At 37.0% G+C, this 19,825-nt stretch overlaps 2 non-coding genes across 2 annotated transcripts; both read right to left on the minus strand.

The window, feature by feature from the left end:
• Positions 1-8,778: 8,778 nt before the first annotated feature.
• Positions 8,779-8,884, minus strand: LOC128287562 (small nucleolar RNA R71). Its single transcript, XR_008278262.1, has one exon. It is a non-coding gene; the product is annotated as a small nucleolar RNA R71 (small nucleolar RNA).
• Positions 8,885-18,522: 9,638 nt separating this feature from the next.
• LOC128287425 (small nucleolar RNA R71) lies at positions 18,523-18,628 on the minus strand. Its single transcript, XR_008278125.1, has one exon. It is a non-coding gene; the product is annotated as a small nucleolar RNA R71 (small nucleolar RNA).
• Between the last annotated feature and the right edge of the window lie 1,197 nt (positions 18,629-19,825).

Genomic DNA, 19,825 nt, shown 5'->3' on the forward strand with positions numbered 1-19,825 from the left:
AGAGAAAACCACCTTCACCTGCCCTTTTGGTAGTATGCCTTTAAAAGAATGCCTTTTGGCCTATGTAATGCTCTAGCAACTTGCATGAGATGCATGACCACAATCTTTGTTGATATGTTAGAAGAAAGATTAGATGTATTCATGGAATATTTTTTTGTATATGGAGACTCTTTTCAAGAATGCCTGGATAACCTTGAAAAAGTGTTAAAAAATAAATGAGGAAACTAACTTGGTACTCAATTGGGAAAAATGCCATTTCATGGTGAAAGAAGGACTGGTCTTAGGGCATCAAATATCTAGAAAAGGTTGGAAGTAGATAAAGCCAATATTAAAGTTGTCAAACATTCCCAAATTTGACGAATGTTACAGGTGTGCGAAATTTTTTAGGCGATGCAGGATTTTATCGGAGATTTATAAAAGATTTTACTCATATTTCTAAACCCTTGAATCAACTTCTCCAAAAAGAGACACATTTTGTATTTGATCAAAGCTGTCAAAGCTTTTGAGGTAATAAAAAAAACTCGTAATTACTTATAAAATCATCACCCATAATTGGCCAAAACCTTTTATTGTTATGTGTGATCCTAGTGATTATACAATAGGTGCAATGTTGGGACAAAAGCAAAATAATTTATTCGGGGCTATTCATTATGCTAGCAAAACATTGAATTTTGCACAGTGCAACTACACTACAACTAATAAAGAAATGTTGGCAGCAGTGTTTTCATGTGAAAAATTTAAACCCTACTTAATTGCGAATTGAGTAGATGTGTATATCAATCACTATACATTAAAATATGTCATGAAGAAAAAAGAAACAAAAGCCAGACTAATGAGATGGGTTTTATTACTTCAGGAATTTAATTTATGGATAATGGATAGGAAGAGGACTGAGAATCAAATTGCAAATCACCTATCCAGAATTGAAAACCATTTACAAGAGGAGAAAATTGAAGACATTAAGGAGACCTTTGTAGATAAATAATTATTTAGAGTAGACATTGATCAATCAAGACTAGGTAAGCATCAAACCCCATGGTATGCATATTATGTTAATTACATTGCAAGGGGGTTTTCCCAGCCTAAGCATCTGAGCAACAACAACAAAAAAAAGGGGATAACTCATGAATAAAAAAATTATGTTTGGAAGGAACCATATGTGTTTCAAAAATGTGCAAATCAATTAGCCTGACGATATGTAGTTGAGGAAGAGATACAAGATATTTTACAAGGTTGTCACACATCTCATTGTGGAGGGCATTTTGGTAGAAAAATGACAGTTAAAAAAGTACAACAACCAAGGTTTTATTGACCAACAATGAATAAATAAGCTTATGAATTCATCCAATAATGTGATAAGTGTCAAAAAATTGGGAATATATCTAAAAGGGATGAAATGCCGTAAACAGGAATAATCGAGGTCGAAGTGTTTGATGTCTAGGGAATTGATTTTATAGAACCTTTTTTGAGTTCTTTCAGGAATCAATATATTCTCCTACCTACAATTATGTTTCAAAATGGGTCGAAGCTATCATACTACCTACTAATGATACAAAATCTATAGTAAGATTCCTCAAAAAAAACATATTCACTAGGTTGGTACACCACAAGCACTGGTCAGCGATGAAGGATCTAATTTTTGTGGCAAGCAATTCGAAGCAACATTAGTTAAGTACATCATAAGACATAGGATGACAATGGCGTATCACCCATAGGCTAATGGCCAAGTAGAAGTATCTAATCAGGAAATAAAGAAAATTTTAGAGAAAACAGCAAACTCAAACTGAAAAGATTGGGCAGCCAAACTAGGCGATGCATTGTGGCTTACAAAGCAACATATAAGACACCATTAGGCATGTATCCATATAAGCTAGTTTATGGTAAGAACTGTCACTTACCAATCGAATTGGAGAGGAAGACATATTGAGCAATCAAAGAGTTAAATCTGGATCCAGAATTAGCTAAAAAAAAAGAGACTATTCAAACTCCAAGAATTGGAAGAATTCAAATTTATGGCTTATGAAAATACTAAGATGCACAAAGAGAGGAGTAGACTTCGACATGACACAAAGATCAGGATGTGATAATTTTTTCTGGGACAGAAAATATTGCTATTCAACTCTAGTTTAAAATTATTCCCTGGAAAGCTTAAATTAAGATAGACAGGTCCATATACAATACCACAGGTAACCTGATAAACCATAATTTATACATATTTTTATTCCATGTTGATAAACCGTAATTTATACATATTTTTACCCCATGCTTAACGCATTTTATGGATGATTTTCTATTAGAATTGGTGAATTCGATGCTCCTAATGCTTTAATTTCATGTTTTATACTTAGGAGAGCATAGGAGAGCGAAATGAACGAGAAACGGGCCAAAAATAGAGAAAAATGGGCCAAAGTACAAATTCAACAAGGCCTGGACCTCCTCACATGGGCAGACTACACGGTCGTGTCAATTTGGCAGATTTAAAGCACGACTCACACGGGCGTGTCCCTGCCGAGCCCAAGTTGAGTCCAATTAGTAAAAGGCCAATTTTGAGGGCTTCTAGGCATTCTAAAGCCTATAAATACACCCTAGAGGAGGAAAGTAAGGGGACACGGATGGAGGAAGGAAGGAATTACTTAAAGGAAGCCGATTGATCCATCTCAGAAGCCGGATTCATCATCAAGGCTAAAGATCTCCCTTCAATTTCCCTTTAGGAGTTTTGGGTTTTCTTTATGTTTTGTATTCATTATTCTTATAAGATGTTTTCCTTCTTAGTTATGAACTAAATCCCTTAAATACCTAAGGGGGATGAAACCTAAGACGAATCTTGTTATTAATTTCTGAATTGTATGATAAATATTTAACTTGTTCTTAATTATGTGTTCTTAATTCTAGCTTTGATATCCCAGGATACTGATTCAAGATAAGCTCTTATTCAGAGGAGGAATAGACCTTGTCTAAGAGTACATTTGTCATAATTAAGCGGAGTTGATTGCGCACCTAGATATAGGGTGACAAGTTTTTTCCAGATTGGGTGAAACCTACTAGAGGGATCCATAGATCGAGTTAATGCAACCTTAGGGTGTTAATTAGAGAAAAGTCTCAATTATTCAATCTAGGGATTAGACGTTATTAGTCTTGAATAGGGATAATAACATAACTTAGAGATCTCTACGGAACAAGTTAAATGAATAAATCGTCCAATTCGGAGCCAGAATAACACGTGAAATCTAGGTGGATTTTTCCTTAGGTATTGTCTTAATTCAATCGTTTTCCAAAAGTAATCCCCCAATTCTACTTTCTGTGAATTCTTAGATTAGTTAATTAGTTAGTTAAAACAAAACCACCTTATTCTTAGGCTAGATAATAAAAAGACAGTTATTACTAGTACTTTTAGTTCTTTTGGGTTTGACAATCCGGTCTTGTTAAAACTATACTATTGTTCGACAGGTACACTTGCCTACATCGCGATAATAGATAGTTTAAAGAATGATTAATTATAAATATTTAAAACTTACCTGTCACGAAAATCACGATCACATGCTTAGCTTATTTATGAATGGTTTCTCCATAGATTTGGTGAATTCGATGCTCCTAATCCTTTAATTTCATGTTTTATACTTAGGAGAGCATAGGAGTGTAAAAAGAGCAAGAAACAGGCCGAAAACAGAGAAAATGGACCCACGTGGGAAATCAACACGGCCTGGACTTTCTCACACGTGTGTGTGGCACGGCCGTGTCCCTTTGGCAGGATTGAAGCACGACTTACACGGGTATACTACACGACCATGCTTGTTCAACAACCTTGACCACGGGCTGGAATAATCGCACACGGGCGTGCCCTTGTCGAGCCCAAGTATAACCCTATTCAGAAAAGGCCAATTTTTAGGGCTCTTAGGCATTCTAAAGCCTATTTAAACACCTGAGGAGGCACTTAGAAGGGGGACACAAGGAAGGAAGCAAGGAATTACTCAAGGAAAGCCGATTGATCCATCTCAGAAGTCGGATTCATCATCAAGACTGAAGATCTCCCTTTAAGTTCCTTCAGGAGTTTTGGGTTTTCTTATGTTTTGTTATCTTTATGCTTTTGAGATGTTTTCTTTCATAAGTATGAACTAAACCCCCTAAATACCTAAGGGGAATGAAACCTAAGACGGATCTTGTTATTATTATTTGAATTGTATGATAAATATTTTACTTGTTCTTAATTATGTGTTCTTAATTCTTGTTTTGATATTCCAGGATATTAATTCAAGTTAAGCTCTTATTCAGAGGAGGACTAGACCCTGTCTAAGAGTAAATTTGTCATTATTAAGCGGAGTTGATTGCACGCCCAGAGATAGGGTGATAAGATTTTTCCGAATTAGGGTGAAACCTAATAAGGGAATCCATAGGTCGATTTAATGCAATTTTAGGGTGTTAATTAGAAAGAGATTTCAATTATTCAACCTAGGGTTACACGTTATTAGTCTTGAGAGAGATAATAATATAACTTAGGGGTTTCTACGGATCAAGTCAAATGAATAAATGTCTGATTTAGAGTCAAATAACAAGTGAAGTCTAGGTGGATTTTTCCTTAGGTATTGTCTTAATCAATCGAATTTTCTCAAAATTATTTTCCCAAATTTTCTTTCTGTAACACCCCGAACCCGAGACCATCGCCGGTGTCGGACACGAGGGGTTAACAAGCCAAGTTCACTTGTTTTGCCCATCCATTTGACATTTCCAGTCAGGCTGGAAAACTGCGTCACTGTCGCCTTAAAAATCATATCTCGAGTTTCAAAACTCGGAAACTGGTTTCGTAAATTTTCCCTGAATTTAGACTCATATATCCATCCATGGATTTATTTCTAGAATTTTTGGTCAGGCCAATTGGTACAGTTTATTAGTTAAAGTCACCCATGTTACAGGGATTGACTGCTCTGACCTTTGCGCGGTATAACTTGAATATCTCTCTGTACAGGGCTTTAATGCTGGTGCCGTTTGTTTCTAATGAAACTAGACTCAAAATCGAATCTGTAAATATAAGGTATGTCTCCTAATTATTTTTGGATAATTTATAGTAAATTTTTAAAGTTGAAACAGGGAACCCAGAAACCGTTCTGGCCCTGTCTCACAATAGCTTTAATATCTCTTAACATGTAACTCCTATGACCATTTCGTTTCTTCCATATGAAAATAGACTCATCAAGGTTCATTTACATAGCTTATTCACTATTTAATTCCATTCCTACGAATTTTGGTGATTTTTCACATTCACGTCACTGCAGCTGGCAGCATCTGTTTTAAGGTAGGTCTTACCTATTTGGTAGTCTCCATGAACCAACTAGTCTTGCCATACATAGGTTCATATATGATCATTTTAACCATGCCAATGGCTGATCATATGACCAACATTCCCATTTCAAGCCATAGCCACATCATGACACCAAATATATACATACAAACCACAATTAGTCTAAGTCGATACTTCACTTTTACGAGCCATTTTCGCATGGCCGCATATATATACATCACAACATATTCAACCAACAAGGGTAGTCCTATACATGCCATTTCAAAGTTCAACCAAAATTTATACCAAAATAGAGGCGTGGATAGTGTGGATGACTTCGACTTTATTGATCCCGAATCCGATTGCTATCGAAATAAATCTATAAAACAGAGAGCCAAAGTAACGGGTAAGCATTTTTTATGCTTAGTAAGTCTCAAGGAATATAATCAGCTCTAATTACAGCAATACATTCACATAGCCAAATGCATCATTTCATTAATACACATTCTTACTTCACACTTCATCATTATATACTTTCACAAAGTATCAATCAATTCAATAACTGAAATTCATTAGTCGATTGAGCGAATGTTGCTCAAACATGTCGACTTTCCAATGCACATATAACGTACCTTATCCTTTGGGCTTTTCGAGTGTACTAATTGAATTCATTACAGCAACCAACACTCACCTCCAGCCCAAGATTCTTCGGAATATAACCGGATATATTCACGTGCACAAATGCCTTCGGGTCTTAGCCCGGATAGAATAACTCGCACGAATGCCTTCGGGTCTTAGCCCGGATATAGCCACTAGCACAATTGCCTTCGGGTCTTAACCCGGATATAATTTCCAGCATAATTGTCTTCGGGGCTTAGCCCGGATATCATTCAATTTCTCATGTACACATACATCAATAATCATTGGACATACATATTTCATTTTCATTACTAAGGCTCAAACGCACATATATTCACAAGCATATTCGCCGGGACTTAGCCCGGTATCATTCAATTTCTCATACACACGTAAATCAATAATCATACACATCCATACTTCATCTCACATAATTCAAGTAAGGTCACTTCTTGAGGACTTACCTCGGATGTTGTCGAACGGCTTTTTCGGCTATTCGATCACCTTTTCCTTCCCCTTGTCCAATTGTGGCCCTCTTAGCTCTTGAGCTAATTCAAACAAATTCAATTTATTAAAACCTCATTGTGCTTGCTTATGGCGAATATGACAAGGAGTTTAAATGGTCGTATGGCCACTCTTTAGCTTGAATACACAATGGTCATGCACATTTTATACTACATCAAGCAATTCAATACAATTTATTTGAGCATCAAGGAAAAGCTAAGGCCTTCAATAGGCTACCCAAGGTCGAATATTCATGTACATGTTGAGGTCAATTTTGCACTTAATACCTCACAAAAACAGCATGTATTTTACTAGTTAATGCTTTGCACATTGTGGCCCAAAACTTATAATATAGCATCAAGCACTTATATGTGTGCTAGGTCAATTGTGCTTGCAATTTCACAAGCATTCTTCCACATCTTCTTCTTTAAACCAATATATTCATCACTTACTTCATAGCCAAAACATCATGTGCAAACATATATATACAATATGAGCATGGCCAATTTCAAGGTGTCCATAGCCATCCAAAAATACAAATTTTAACTAACATGCAAGAAGCATGAACCATGCTCATGAATGCATCATGGCCGAATATGACAATCATGCTCCATTCAACTTCAATCATGGTTAAACACAAAAAGAAAACTCAAAATCTTACTCAAGAGTAGACAATCCATCATTGCATGCATCATCATCAAGCTTCACACTTAGCATGCAATGGCTTTATCACCATAACAACTTTGGCCAAATACCATTTCCATGGCATAACAAGGATTTGAGCCATGGCTAACATGCACATCAAATTAGCAACCAAACCATGCATGAAACTCCCAACACAACCTCATACATACCTTAATCTTGATGCAAACTTAGCCAAATCTCCTTCTAGGTCTCCTCCAACCCAAGCATGAAGCAAAAATCCTCCCCTTTTCCCTTAGTATTTTCGCCAAGAAGATGAGAAAGGATGAACAAATTTTTCTTTTCTTTCTTTAGGACATTCGCCAAAGTGTTTAGAATGGATGAACAATTTTTTTTCTTTAATGCTAGTCTTTATTTTATGACTTCCTACATACACCACTAGCAAAACATGTTGGAAACATGTTCCCTTGCCCATAACCTTGTCATGGCCGGCCACTCCTCCTTAGGAAGGGATTATTTGACATGCAACTCCACCTTTTGTTAACATGTACTAACAAGCCATTTAAAATTAGCCTATCATATTTCACCATGTTTCACTTTGATCCCTATTTAATACTTTCTCATACAAATGGGTAAAATTAGAGAATGAAATTTCCACATATGCATGCACACACATAGTAAGCATAGAATATAACAATTAATTATTTTTATGACTCGGTTTAGTGGTCCCGAAACCACATTCCGGCTAGGGTCTATTTTGGGCTGTCACACTTTCTGTGCATTCTTAGTTAAAAATTAGTTTAGATAACCAAACCTCTTAATTTTTAGGCTAGATAATAAAAAGGAAGTAAATGCTACTACTTGTAGTTCTTTTGGGTTCGACAATCCGGTCTTGCTGAACTATACTACTATTCGATAGGTACACTTGCCTTAATCTTGATAATAAGTTAGTCTCAAGAACGATTCTTTCATAAATATTTAAAACCTATCACGAATATCACGTACCAAGTTTTTGGAACCATTTCCGGGGAACTAGGATATTAGGAACACTCGATTTTTATTACTTTAGCCTTTTTACTTTTATTGCAATTTAAATTTTTATTTTCTTTTCTAATTCTTCATTTATTTTCTTCTGACAGGTTTTTCTAGTTTATGACTAGAAAAAACCCGTCAGGACCGTTACTGTTTGATAGTGAGCTCGATCATATAGTTCGCAGAAACCAAAGAGAAATAAGGTGAACCTTACGATACACAGAGGAAGAGCAAGAGGATGATACTTCAACCACAACCGAGGAGATGGTTGAAAACCAAGAAAATTGCTACCTCCTGCGATTGCTATTAATGAGAATCCTGTTCCGCGCACTATGTATGATTATGCTAAACCTTCTTTAACAGGAACTGAATCAAGCATAGTTAGACCTGCTGTAGCTAAAATACTTTTGAACTGAAAACTAACACAATTCAAATGATACAGCAATTTGTTCAGTTTGATGGTTTGCAGGACGAGGATCCCAACGCTCACTTAGCAAATTTCTTAGAGTTTTGTGACACTTTTAAAATCAATGGTGTTTATGATGACGTCATTCGCCTTCAATTGTTTCCCTTTTCATTGAGGAATAAGGCTAAACAGTGGTTGAACTCATTTCTACGAGGATCAATCACTACTTGGGAACAAATGACCGAAACGTTTTTATTAAAATATTTTTCGCAGGCTAAAACGGCTAAATTACATAATGATATCTCTTCTTTTGTGCAGATGGATTTAGAAACACTCTACGATGCATGGGAGAGATACAAGGACCTCTTGAGAAGATGCCCTCACAATGGGTTACCACTCTGGCTACAGGTTCAAACGTTTCGTAATAGCCTAAATCCTTCGACTCGACAGATGATTGATGCAGCCGCTGGCGGAACCATCAATGATAAGACACCTGAAGATGCTTATGAATTTATAGAAGAGATGTCAGTGAATAATTATCAGTGGCAAGCCATAAGGACAAGGCCAACAAAAATAGATTACGTTTATAACGTCGATTCGGTCACCATGCTCTCTAATCATTTAGAAATCTTGAATAAGAAAATTGATGGTTTTCTTAGGTCTTCATAGGTCCATCCAGTAATGCAGTGCGAAGCAAGTGGAGGTGGATCAAGCAGTTCAAAATATCCACCTTATGGCCACAAAAAGGAAAACGAGTAGTTAAATTACATGGGTAACAATCCTCGATCTCAAAACAATCCTTATAGCAATACTTACAATGCAGGTTGGAGGAACCACCCAAATTTTTCATGGGGAGGCCAAGAGAATCAGAGACCACCACTTCCAGGCTTCCAACAACCACCCTACAATAAGAGAAAAAGCCAAACCTTGAAGAGATGCTAACAAAATTTATCTCAGTGTCAGAAACTCATTTTTAGAATACCGAGACAGCACTTAAAAATCAACAAGCGTCGATCCAAGGGCTCGAAACTTAGATAGGTCAGCTCGTTAAATTGATATCTGAAAGACCACTAGGAAGCCTGCCAAGCAACACTGAATTTAACCCAAGAGACCAATTCAATGCGATTTCCATTCAAGATGAGGAATGGTTAGTTGCAAAACCAAGGCCAGAAATAGTGGTAAGCAAAGGTAAGAATGAGGTAGGCCAAAATGACCCAAAGCCGATGAGTACAGAATATAAACCTCGTGTGCCATACCCTAATGCGACAAGGAAAGACCGATCAGATGAACAATTTGGTAAATTCCTTAAACTTTTAAAGAAACTACATATTAACTTACGATTTATTGAAGCCCTTTCGCAGATGCCAAACACACTCAAGTTTTTAAAAGTACTTTTAACAAATAAACGAAAGTTGGATGAGGCATCGTATATGGAGTTGAATGCAGTTTGCTCAGCAATATTACAGAATAAGCTACCCAACAAATTGAAGGATCCAGGGAGTTTTACGATTCCTTGTTTAATTGGTAGTTTAGATGTTCATCATGCATTGCTGACTTAGGGGCAAGCATTAATGTTATGCCTTATAAAATGTTTAAACAACTAGGTCTTGGGAAACCCAAACAAACTAGGATGTGCATTCAATTAGTTGATAAAACCATTGGATTTCCTAGGTGTATCATTGAAGATGTTCTTGTTAAGATCGATAAATTTATATACCCAGTAGACTTTGTTATTCTAGACATGGAAGAGGATAGTAACGCACCTCTAATTTTAAGACGACCCTTTTTAGCGACTGCTAAAACCATTATTGATGTTGGTGCAGGTGAACTCATACTTCGTGTGGGAGACAAAACAATCACCTTTCAAGATCGTAATTCAAGTAACACATCAAAAGTTGAAGGTGGTTGTATAAATCATTCTACTAGTACTGATCATGTGGTGACACCCTCTATGCAGGAAACAGTTTCGAAGAATACATATGAGCCGTGTTCAAACAACAACAAAGGACCTATCTATAAAGAACGAAGGTTACAAATCGAAGAGCTAGATGAATGGTGGACACAGAAATCGAGAACACCTGATAAACCAAAACCGAGCCAGGACAAGCTCAATACCTCACCAAATCAACTTAAGGTTGGAGACAAAGTACTACTAGATGCAGCAGATCCTTGCATTGCCACTCCTGAACCTAATGAAGAAACTCCTCTTACGGTACTCAGTACTTTCCCATATAGTACAGTGAAGGTAATTCATCCCAAATTCGGCACATTTAAGGTAAACAATACCCGTATTAAACCTTATGTTGATAAAGTTGATAGCAGGGATAAGGAGTGTAAACTCCTCATACCACCTTGACCATGCAGAAGAGAGGTAAGTCAAGCTTAGACTATAAATAAGTGCTTCTCGGGAGGTAACCTGATCACTAACAGTGTTAATTTCTTTAAAATTTTAGTTTTTAACATCTAACATACTAACCGAATCATGGAATGTAGACTTTCAAAGACCACACAGCAAGGCACACGGGCGTGCATTAGGCTGTGTGAAAACAGGGCAAGATTTTGTCCCAACACGGGATGTAATAAGTTGCCACGGCCGTGTGACATGGCCGTGGGCGAAACTACCAAAACAACACTGGCGTGAGACACGCCCGTGCCTTGAGACCATGGTTGAAACTGATAATGTAACACAAGCATGCAGCACGCCCCTACCATCCACCCGTGGTTGACACTGTCAAAACAAACACAGGCGTGGACCTATGTACACTGGCGTGGGAGAAGCGAACGAAGTAAGACACGGCCGTATGCACCCACACACCCAAAGAACATGGGCATGGGCCAAATCTCAGACGTGCCCAAATTCAAAATTTGTGAAACACAGGGGAAAAAATTAGGCCACAAGGGCGTGTCCCACGGCCGTGTGCCCCAAAATCTATATAAACCCCTCACTATTCATCATCTCCCTCCCCAAAAAACCCTAACCCTAGCTGCTGCAACTTCACAAGCCCTACTCCCACGCCAGTGTGCCGTCTACAACACCGATTCTGACGCCCCAAGCTCCTTTTTGAGTACAATGTCGTCCTCACGTGGTAAAAAGACCGCTATTTTCGCCTCGAAGAAGAGGAAATGAGCAACCTCATCCTAGGGTCTTACCACAGAGATTAGGAACCTGTTTCTCTAGGTTCCCTTGGGACTCTAAGAGAAATTATATCAGATATTATGGGCCCGACCCCTAGGTGTGGGCCGCTGCATTGACTGGGTCGCATTCGAACAGATTCAATTGGCTAACGCGATTCGAGCCCTCCTAACGACTGACCCGGGGGGCTCTTCTTTGAGATCGTTGAGCTGATGTATCTCGAGTTTACATTAGAGCTCTGCTCGACATTCCATCTTACAATCCTAGAACAGTCCAGTTCTACCTTGGTGGTTTAGTACGCCAGTTGAGAGTACCCGAGTTCGGGATTGCACTGGGGCTATATACGGAGGAATTCATAGATGATAATGAACTCAACACCCTTCATTGCCACATCCACTACTCCCCCTTAAAATGCTGGAGGGACCTCGTCCCTGCCTCGGCCACCAACGACCCTAACCGCTCCAAGGCATCGGCTCTCCCTCCATCCTTGAGGTATCTACACGCCATATTGGCTCACACTCTGACAAGGAGACCAGAGAGCACCGGCGTCATCACCACCCACGACGCCTATTTCTTATGGAGTATGGTGAATGGGCAAGTCATCGACCTCGCTTACTTTATTACCCTCGCCATTCGCCACCAGACAGAGCAGCACAGGGGAGGGGTCATCTCTATCGGGCCCTATGTGACTCGACTGGCTCGGCACTTCGGGCTCCTCAACACAGTAGCCAAATCATCCTCCCTCACTCTCATCGGCCAGATGTCCCCACAGGGCATCTCAAGCATGCTAAGTATGAGGATGATCGAGAAATGACGTGGCACCTACCCTCCTCAGTACCGCCTCGTCTAGTCCAATGAGGAGGAGGATCCAGAGGACATTACTGATGATGTCCCTCCACGTCATGAGGACCCACCGTCTCAGCCACCACCCCCTCTTGTCTAGTTCATGCGGCGGCTTCATATGCTGATGTCTCTGAGTGCCTTACTCGATTTGAGCAATAGTGTTTTCAGCGCTTCGATAACATTGATGCTACTCTACAGCAGATTTGTCAGCACTTCCACATCTTATCGCCACCCCCACCTCGCGAACCATCAGCGATGAAGATGTTTAAAAACTTTTATTTATTATTTTATATTGTTACTTTTATTCTATTTTAAGACTACTTTTTATTTTTCTTTAAGCTTATTTTTATTAGGTTTTGTAATTATTATTTTACAATTTTTTAATTTCAGCTATTTCATTATGAGTAATTATTCTTCTTTATATATATCCCAAAAAAGTTATTGATTCTATCACAGTTATAAAGAGCTCCAAAGCTCACTATTACTTAGGAACTTAGAACTCCACTAGGAAAGGTTCTCCACAACTGCTATGCCCTGCTCGACCACGACCATAGCCAACATAAGATATAATATTCTTTTGGCGCAGCATTTGTGGAACCCAACCTCTACCACCACCGGAGTATCCCCCTCCATCCTCATCATTGCTTTGGCCATTTATTCTCCATGACCCCAATTCAAGGAGTTCATTCATCATTCAGGAAGTTTCACTTCTCTCCCTTTCTTATGATTATAAATCTATCTTTGTCAATAAATCTTTCTTTGTACATTGAGGGCAATGTACATCTTAAGTGTGGGGGGTCTTTTATATCATCATTAAAAATCCCTGAATTTTGTCTTACTCTCATGTGAATCACTCATATCACTATTAGAATGAATTTTGATTAATTTATGATTTTTATTGATATGTCTTGAATTAAAACATAGGTATTTATGCATTGATTGTTTAAACTTTAAGACATTAGGGAATCAAGCTTGATAAGTTGATTTTTGAAGAATTAAAAACTTTTAGGTTGTTTCCCTAAGTTTAGGTATTATCTTGAGTTGAAATTCACAAGTTTGAACATCAAAAAGCCATAATTTTTGTGAGATCTTGAGCCTTTAGAGCATATTTTATTCCTTTCATGCGCACTTTCATTATGTGTGCGTCAATTTTGATTTGTTATTCTAAAAATTGCTTGATTATGCATGTCAAGACCATACCATCTGATTTGATATGTCAAGATGATAAAAGCACTTCGGTTTAACCCACTCACTCCACAAAAGCCTACCTTCATAATTAACCCTTAGTGAACCACTTTGAGCCTGATAAACCATTAATTAATTTACCCTCAACATTAACCCATACCCATTATTGTTGAAATCCCCTAATTTGATCCCTATTTTTGTCGAGATTTGATTTGAACAAATTACTTAGCTATGTTTTGTTCTTCTATGTATTTGACTTGTTCTAAAAAAACAGTTACATCAATACATATTAGTAGTAATTCGTCGATTTTGAGCTTGAGTGTTAATTCCATATTCTGAGAAGAAGCTCACTTGTATTCAATTGATGACTAGTTATTTTTCTAGCTAGGTAATTTTTCAATTTAATCTCGATTCTAACATCTTCTTTCAGCTTGTGACCACACCCCTAACCAAAGCCACATTACAACCCTCTAAAAGACCTTTTTGTTTGATGTATTAGCTCAATATATAGTGGTGGAGATTTGATTTTCAAACAAGCCTATGGTAATAACTTTTTATATTGACTAATGAGTGCTTTTATTGATGTCCTTAAACACCTTGAGTGATTTGAGTGAATCTTTAGTGAGGATGTTAAACTCTGTGATATTTTGATCAAAAGTAATCAGTTAGATGAGGGGAAACACCTATATTTCGTGATAAAATGCTCAACTTGGAATGTTTGAAACTTTAATGTACTTTTAGTTGAATTTTCAATGTATGAGTACTTATGGATTATTTTGAGATATTATTGATAGGGATTATAAATTGATAAGAATTTATTTTGATTATGAGTTGAGGATTTTTGCTTGAGGACAAGCAAATGCTTAAGTGTGGGGGTATTTGATAAACCATAATTTATACATATTTTTATCCCATGCTTAGCCTATTTATGAATGGTCTCTCCTTAGATTTGGTGAATTCGATGCTCCTAATCCTTTAATTTCATGTTTTATACTTAGGAGAGCATAGGAGAGTAAAAAGAGTGAGAAATGGGCCGAAAAAGGAGAAAATGGACCCACATGGAAATCAACACGGCCTGGACTTTCTCACACGGGTGTGTGACATGGTCGTGTCCCTTTGGCAGGATTGAAGCACGACTTACACGGGTATACTACATGCCCGTGCCTGTTCAACAGCCTTAACCACGGGCTAGAGTAATCGCACACGGGCATGTCCCTGCCGAGCCCAAGTATAACCCTATTTGAAAAAAGCCAATTTGGGGAGCTCTTAGGCATTATAAAGCCTATTTAAACACCTGAGGAGGCATTTAGAAGGGGGACATAGGGAAGGAAGTAAGGAATTACTCAAGGAAAGCTGATTGATCCATCTCAGAAGCCGGATTCATCATCAAGACTGAAGATCTCCCTTCAAGTTCCTTTAGGAGTTTTGGGTTTTCTTATGTTTTGTTATCTTTATGCTTTTGAGATGTTTTCTTTCATAAGTATGAACTAAACCCCCTAAATACCTAAGGGGAATGAAACCTAAGACAGATCTTGTTATTATTATCTAAATTGTATGATAAATATTTGACTTGTTCTTAATTATGTGTTCTTAATTCTTGTTTTGATATTCCAGGATATTGATTCAAGTTAAGCTCTTATTTAGAGGAGGAATAGACCCTGTCTAAGAGTAAATTTGTCATTATTAAGCGGAGTTGATTGCATGCCTAGAGATAGGGTGATAAGATTTTGCCGAATTAGGGTGAAACCTAATAAGGGAATCCATAGATTGAGTTAATGCAATTCTAGGGTGTTAATTAAAAAGAGATTTCAATTATGCAATCTAGGGTTAGACGTTATTAGTCTCGAGAGAGATAATAATATAACTTAGGGATTTCCATGGATCAAGTCAAATGAATAAATCGTCTGATTCAGAGTCAAATAACAAGTGAAGTCTAGGTGGATTTTTCCTTAGGTATTATCTTAATCAATCGAATTTTCCCAAATTTTCTTTCTATGCATCTTAGTTAAAAATTAGTTTAGATAACCAAACCTCTTAATTTTTAGGCTAGATAATAAAAAAGAAGTAAATATTAGTACTCGTAGTTTCTTTAGGTTCGACAATCCGGTCTTGCTGAACTATACTACTGTTCGATAGGTACACTTGCCTTAATCGAGCTGATAAGTTAGTCTCAAGAACGATTCTTTCATAAATATTTAAAACCTGTCACGAATATCACGTACCATAACCCCTCATGGGGTAATAGAGTTAATCGAAAAAGGCGATCAACCCTTCATTGTTAATGGCCAACGAGTAAAAGATTATTTTGGATTGACAATTAATTTTGTACTAGAAGAACAAACCTTGTAGTGTAGTGCCCTTTAGGATTTTCAAAATATTAAGGGAAAACCAACAAACATGAGGAAAGATAAGGAAAAAGGTAACCCAGCTAGTGATTTCACGAAAAATGGAGGAATCTAGCCGTCATGTCGTGACACCACTACAGAATGTCGCGAAAAAGAACAAAATTCTAACTTAGGAATCTACCATCGACGTTGCAACATCAGCTAGGCATGTCGCGACACTACTGCGTAACCCTATTTTCTGAACTACTGCGTAACCCTATTTTCTGAACTAACTTATCTATTGGTGTTTTTATAGCTTAATTGTATTAGGATTCTTGTTCTTCAACTGCTTACTTAGTTGAACTAAATTATAACTCTTTAATAATTTATTCTTTCTTCCTAATCTATAAATAAGACATATAGCCACCTTATGATATCATTAACAAAGATTAAATTGCATGAAACTCTCTTTTATCAGTAACAAAGGGTAATTTGTAGGCATAATAAAAACAGATCATCAAATGGCTAGTTTCAATTCAAGCGTTTCAAGCCCAACTATTGAGTTTCAAGAAGGCAACATGGATAAGTATCTACAAAAATTACAACCATACAATTTATTCAAGAACAGGGATTTGACCTTTAATGAGGAATTACAAAGGAATATAGGAAAATACAACTGCAAGGGAATGGATGAAAATTTGTCTGCCAGTCGAAGAACCCCTAATAATTCATGTGGTGCAATAATTTTATCTAACATTCCACTATGACAGATTCCCCTATGTTGTTGATTATTTGAATGTTTTTCTATAACTTTCTAGAGAAATGAACTTGGTGATTATTCTACAACTTTCGAAAGTTCCCCAAGCACCACTTTACTTCGAGTATTAAAGTTATCCATGTAGCTTTCCTAAAGAAAAGTAGTATAAGTAGAAACTTTAGCTGTATTATCTTTCGAATTGTAAAACAATCCACCCTTCATTCTTTCTGATATCCTACAAATATGCACAATTTCGTCCGTGCATCCAACTTATTTGTATCATTATCCAGAACATGGGCTGGACAACCCATATTCTAAAGTGATTTAGAGCGGGTTTCTTTCAATGTCACAGTTCATAAGTTGTCTTATAAGCAAACTTGGTTGGCGCATGATCTACTGAAATTCAGTGTAGTAGATTAAACTAGTTTTCGCAATTTAAGAGGTTAAAATTAAGCATTATCATTAGGATTTAATTCGGTCTAGTAGATTAAACTAGTTTTCACACTTTTGTTCATAAGGTGGGAATTAACGCAAAATTGATATGGCTCATCCGTGAACACCTTAACCCTGAGCCAGTCTAAACTGTGAGGTCGAAAGATAAGTAATCCTTGTTGACTCATTATTTTAGTGGAAGATCAAAAGATCCTTCTTGGATAGTAACTAGTTGATTGACGAGGAACCCGAAGCAACTGTTAATGAAGATTACCTAAGTGAGCTAATCTCCTATAACTAGATTTGGTTAATTTTACTTTTCAATCTCATCATATTTATTTCTTTATTTTATATATTTTATTATTATCAAAATCTTAAAAAATCTTTTTATTTTTACTTTCGTACTAAAACTTATTTTGATTAGTAATTAGATCTTTCGGTGTTTAGGTTAAAATTGATCTAGCACTAGCCTCCCTTGGGTACGATCCTCATAGTACTCACCTACTCTGTTGTAACTATATTACAACTGGACCAATATACTTGCAGATATCTCCTCATTTATATATGTTTTACTGTTGTATTTATACTCTGGACATTAGTACGTCTGAAGGCAGTCAAGTTATTGGCGTCGTTGCCGGGGAGGCAACGTCACTAGTTTGATTTTAATTTTTTCACTTCAGAATGAATAATTAGAAATTTTTTAGGTTATAGATACAATTTTATTTTATTCATTGCTACTAATCTTCTCTCTGTGGATTCAGTGTATGACTCGTAGTAGAAGCAGACCTATTTTAGCAGTCATAGATCCAAAGAGAATAATCCAAAGAAATTGTTTCCAGTAACAACAGGAGCAAATGGAAGATCCACCACCACCTGCTATAGGTAATGTACCACACGAGCATCCACTATTTGGCAATGCTGATGATAACACTTTAGGAAATCCACCAACACCACCACTACTACATGTGAACATGATATGGCACGATATGAGAGAACCTTAAGAGACTATATATTACCAACTCTGTACATGGTTCAGAAGAGCATAACGAGGTCGGTTATTACAGTAAATAATTTTGAGATTAAACCAGCAATGATTCAGATTATCCAGAATAATCTATAGTTTAGTGGCACAATGACAAATGATTCGAATCAACATTTAAAATGATTTCTCCAATTGTGTGATTATTTTAAGTACAACGGGGTCACTGATGACGCTTCGTGTTCAGCTGTTTCCTTTTTCTTTGATTGATAATGTCTGTTCTTGGTTAGATTCACAGACACCAGGGTCTTTCACGACACAAGATGAGCTTGCTGGAAATTTTTTGTAAAAGTTCTTCCCTATTAAAAAAGTGGTTCAACTAAGAAGAGAGATTGCTATCTTTAGACAGATGAAAGGGGAAATTTTCTATGAGGCGTGGGACTGCTTCAAAACAATAATTCAAAAGCGCCCGCACCATAAATTCCCTAAATAGATGTGACTGCGTGTATTCTATAATAGGTTGGATGCGAATGGAAGACCATAACTAGACATTGCAGCAGGAGGCGCCCTTATGAACAAAACGTACGAGGACATATGAAATCATTGAGAACATGGTGTTAAACTCTTATCAGTGGCCAATTCAAAGATTTACATATGGACAGAAATTCGCCACAGTAAAAGCTATCCAAAAGGGTGACAAGTATCAACAGTTAGTGGATAGACTTAACCGTATTAAATATATTAATAAACTATCTATGTGTGGAGAAAACAAACCGCTCTTTCACTACATCAGTAATCCTACTGAGGATGTGAACTATATAAAAAAAGGGGTGGAAATCCTTATTCAAATACCTACAATCCCGGCTGGAGAGATCACCCGAATCTGATATGGGGAAGAAACCAATGAAGAGGTAATAATTCAAATCAAGCTAAAAATACTCAATATCAACCTCCTTATTTGCAGAAAACTCAAGACAGGGTAAACCCAAGTGACCATATATGCATGTGCGGTCAATGACTAGATCGAGTTGAGAAAGAAATATAGCCAATGAGAACAGACATAAAGCAAGTGCAGTTTGAGTGCACCAACTCAATTAGAACATTGACTAAATTGAAGGATCAAATGAGCCAATTAATGAGCATGATGGGTGACATCAATAGGAAAATTTGCACCAGAATCCCCAACAATACTAGAAATAATCCCCGGAGGGAAGGTAATGAGCACGTGAAAGAAATAGTGCTCTGATAGGGAAAAATACTGAATAGTCTAGAAAATTATACTCTAGAGGTAAATATGGAGCTGAAGATGAACCAAATTAGAGGAGGTAATCGCACCAACAACTGAGCTAAAAAAAGAAGTAACTAAAGATGCTACTATTGTGAAGATCCCATTCCTTTCAAGACTATAAGAAAAATAAAAGTGAGATGAAGATGAGTTTGTAAGTTTTCTAAACTTGTTTAAAATGTTAAATGTTAACCTTCCTTTAATCGAGTTAATTGAGAAAGTTCCTAAATACGCCAAATATTTAAATGAAATTATGTCTAGGCATAGGAAAATTAAGGTAGGAGAACAGTTAGTATAAGCATTTTCTATAGTGCTATTATTTCAAGATAGGTTCCCCAAAAAGTAAAAGACCCGGGAAGTTTTACTATTCCTATAGAGATAGGGAGCATTCATTT

Source organism: Gossypium arboreum, chromosome 13, assembly GCF_025698485.1.
Source record: "Gossypium arboreum isolate Shixiya-1 chromosome 13, ASM2569848v2, whole genome shotgun sequence".
Classification (NCBI taxonomy): Eukaryota; Viridiplantae; Streptophyta; class Magnoliopsida; order Malvales; family Malvaceae; genus Gossypium; species Gossypium arboreum.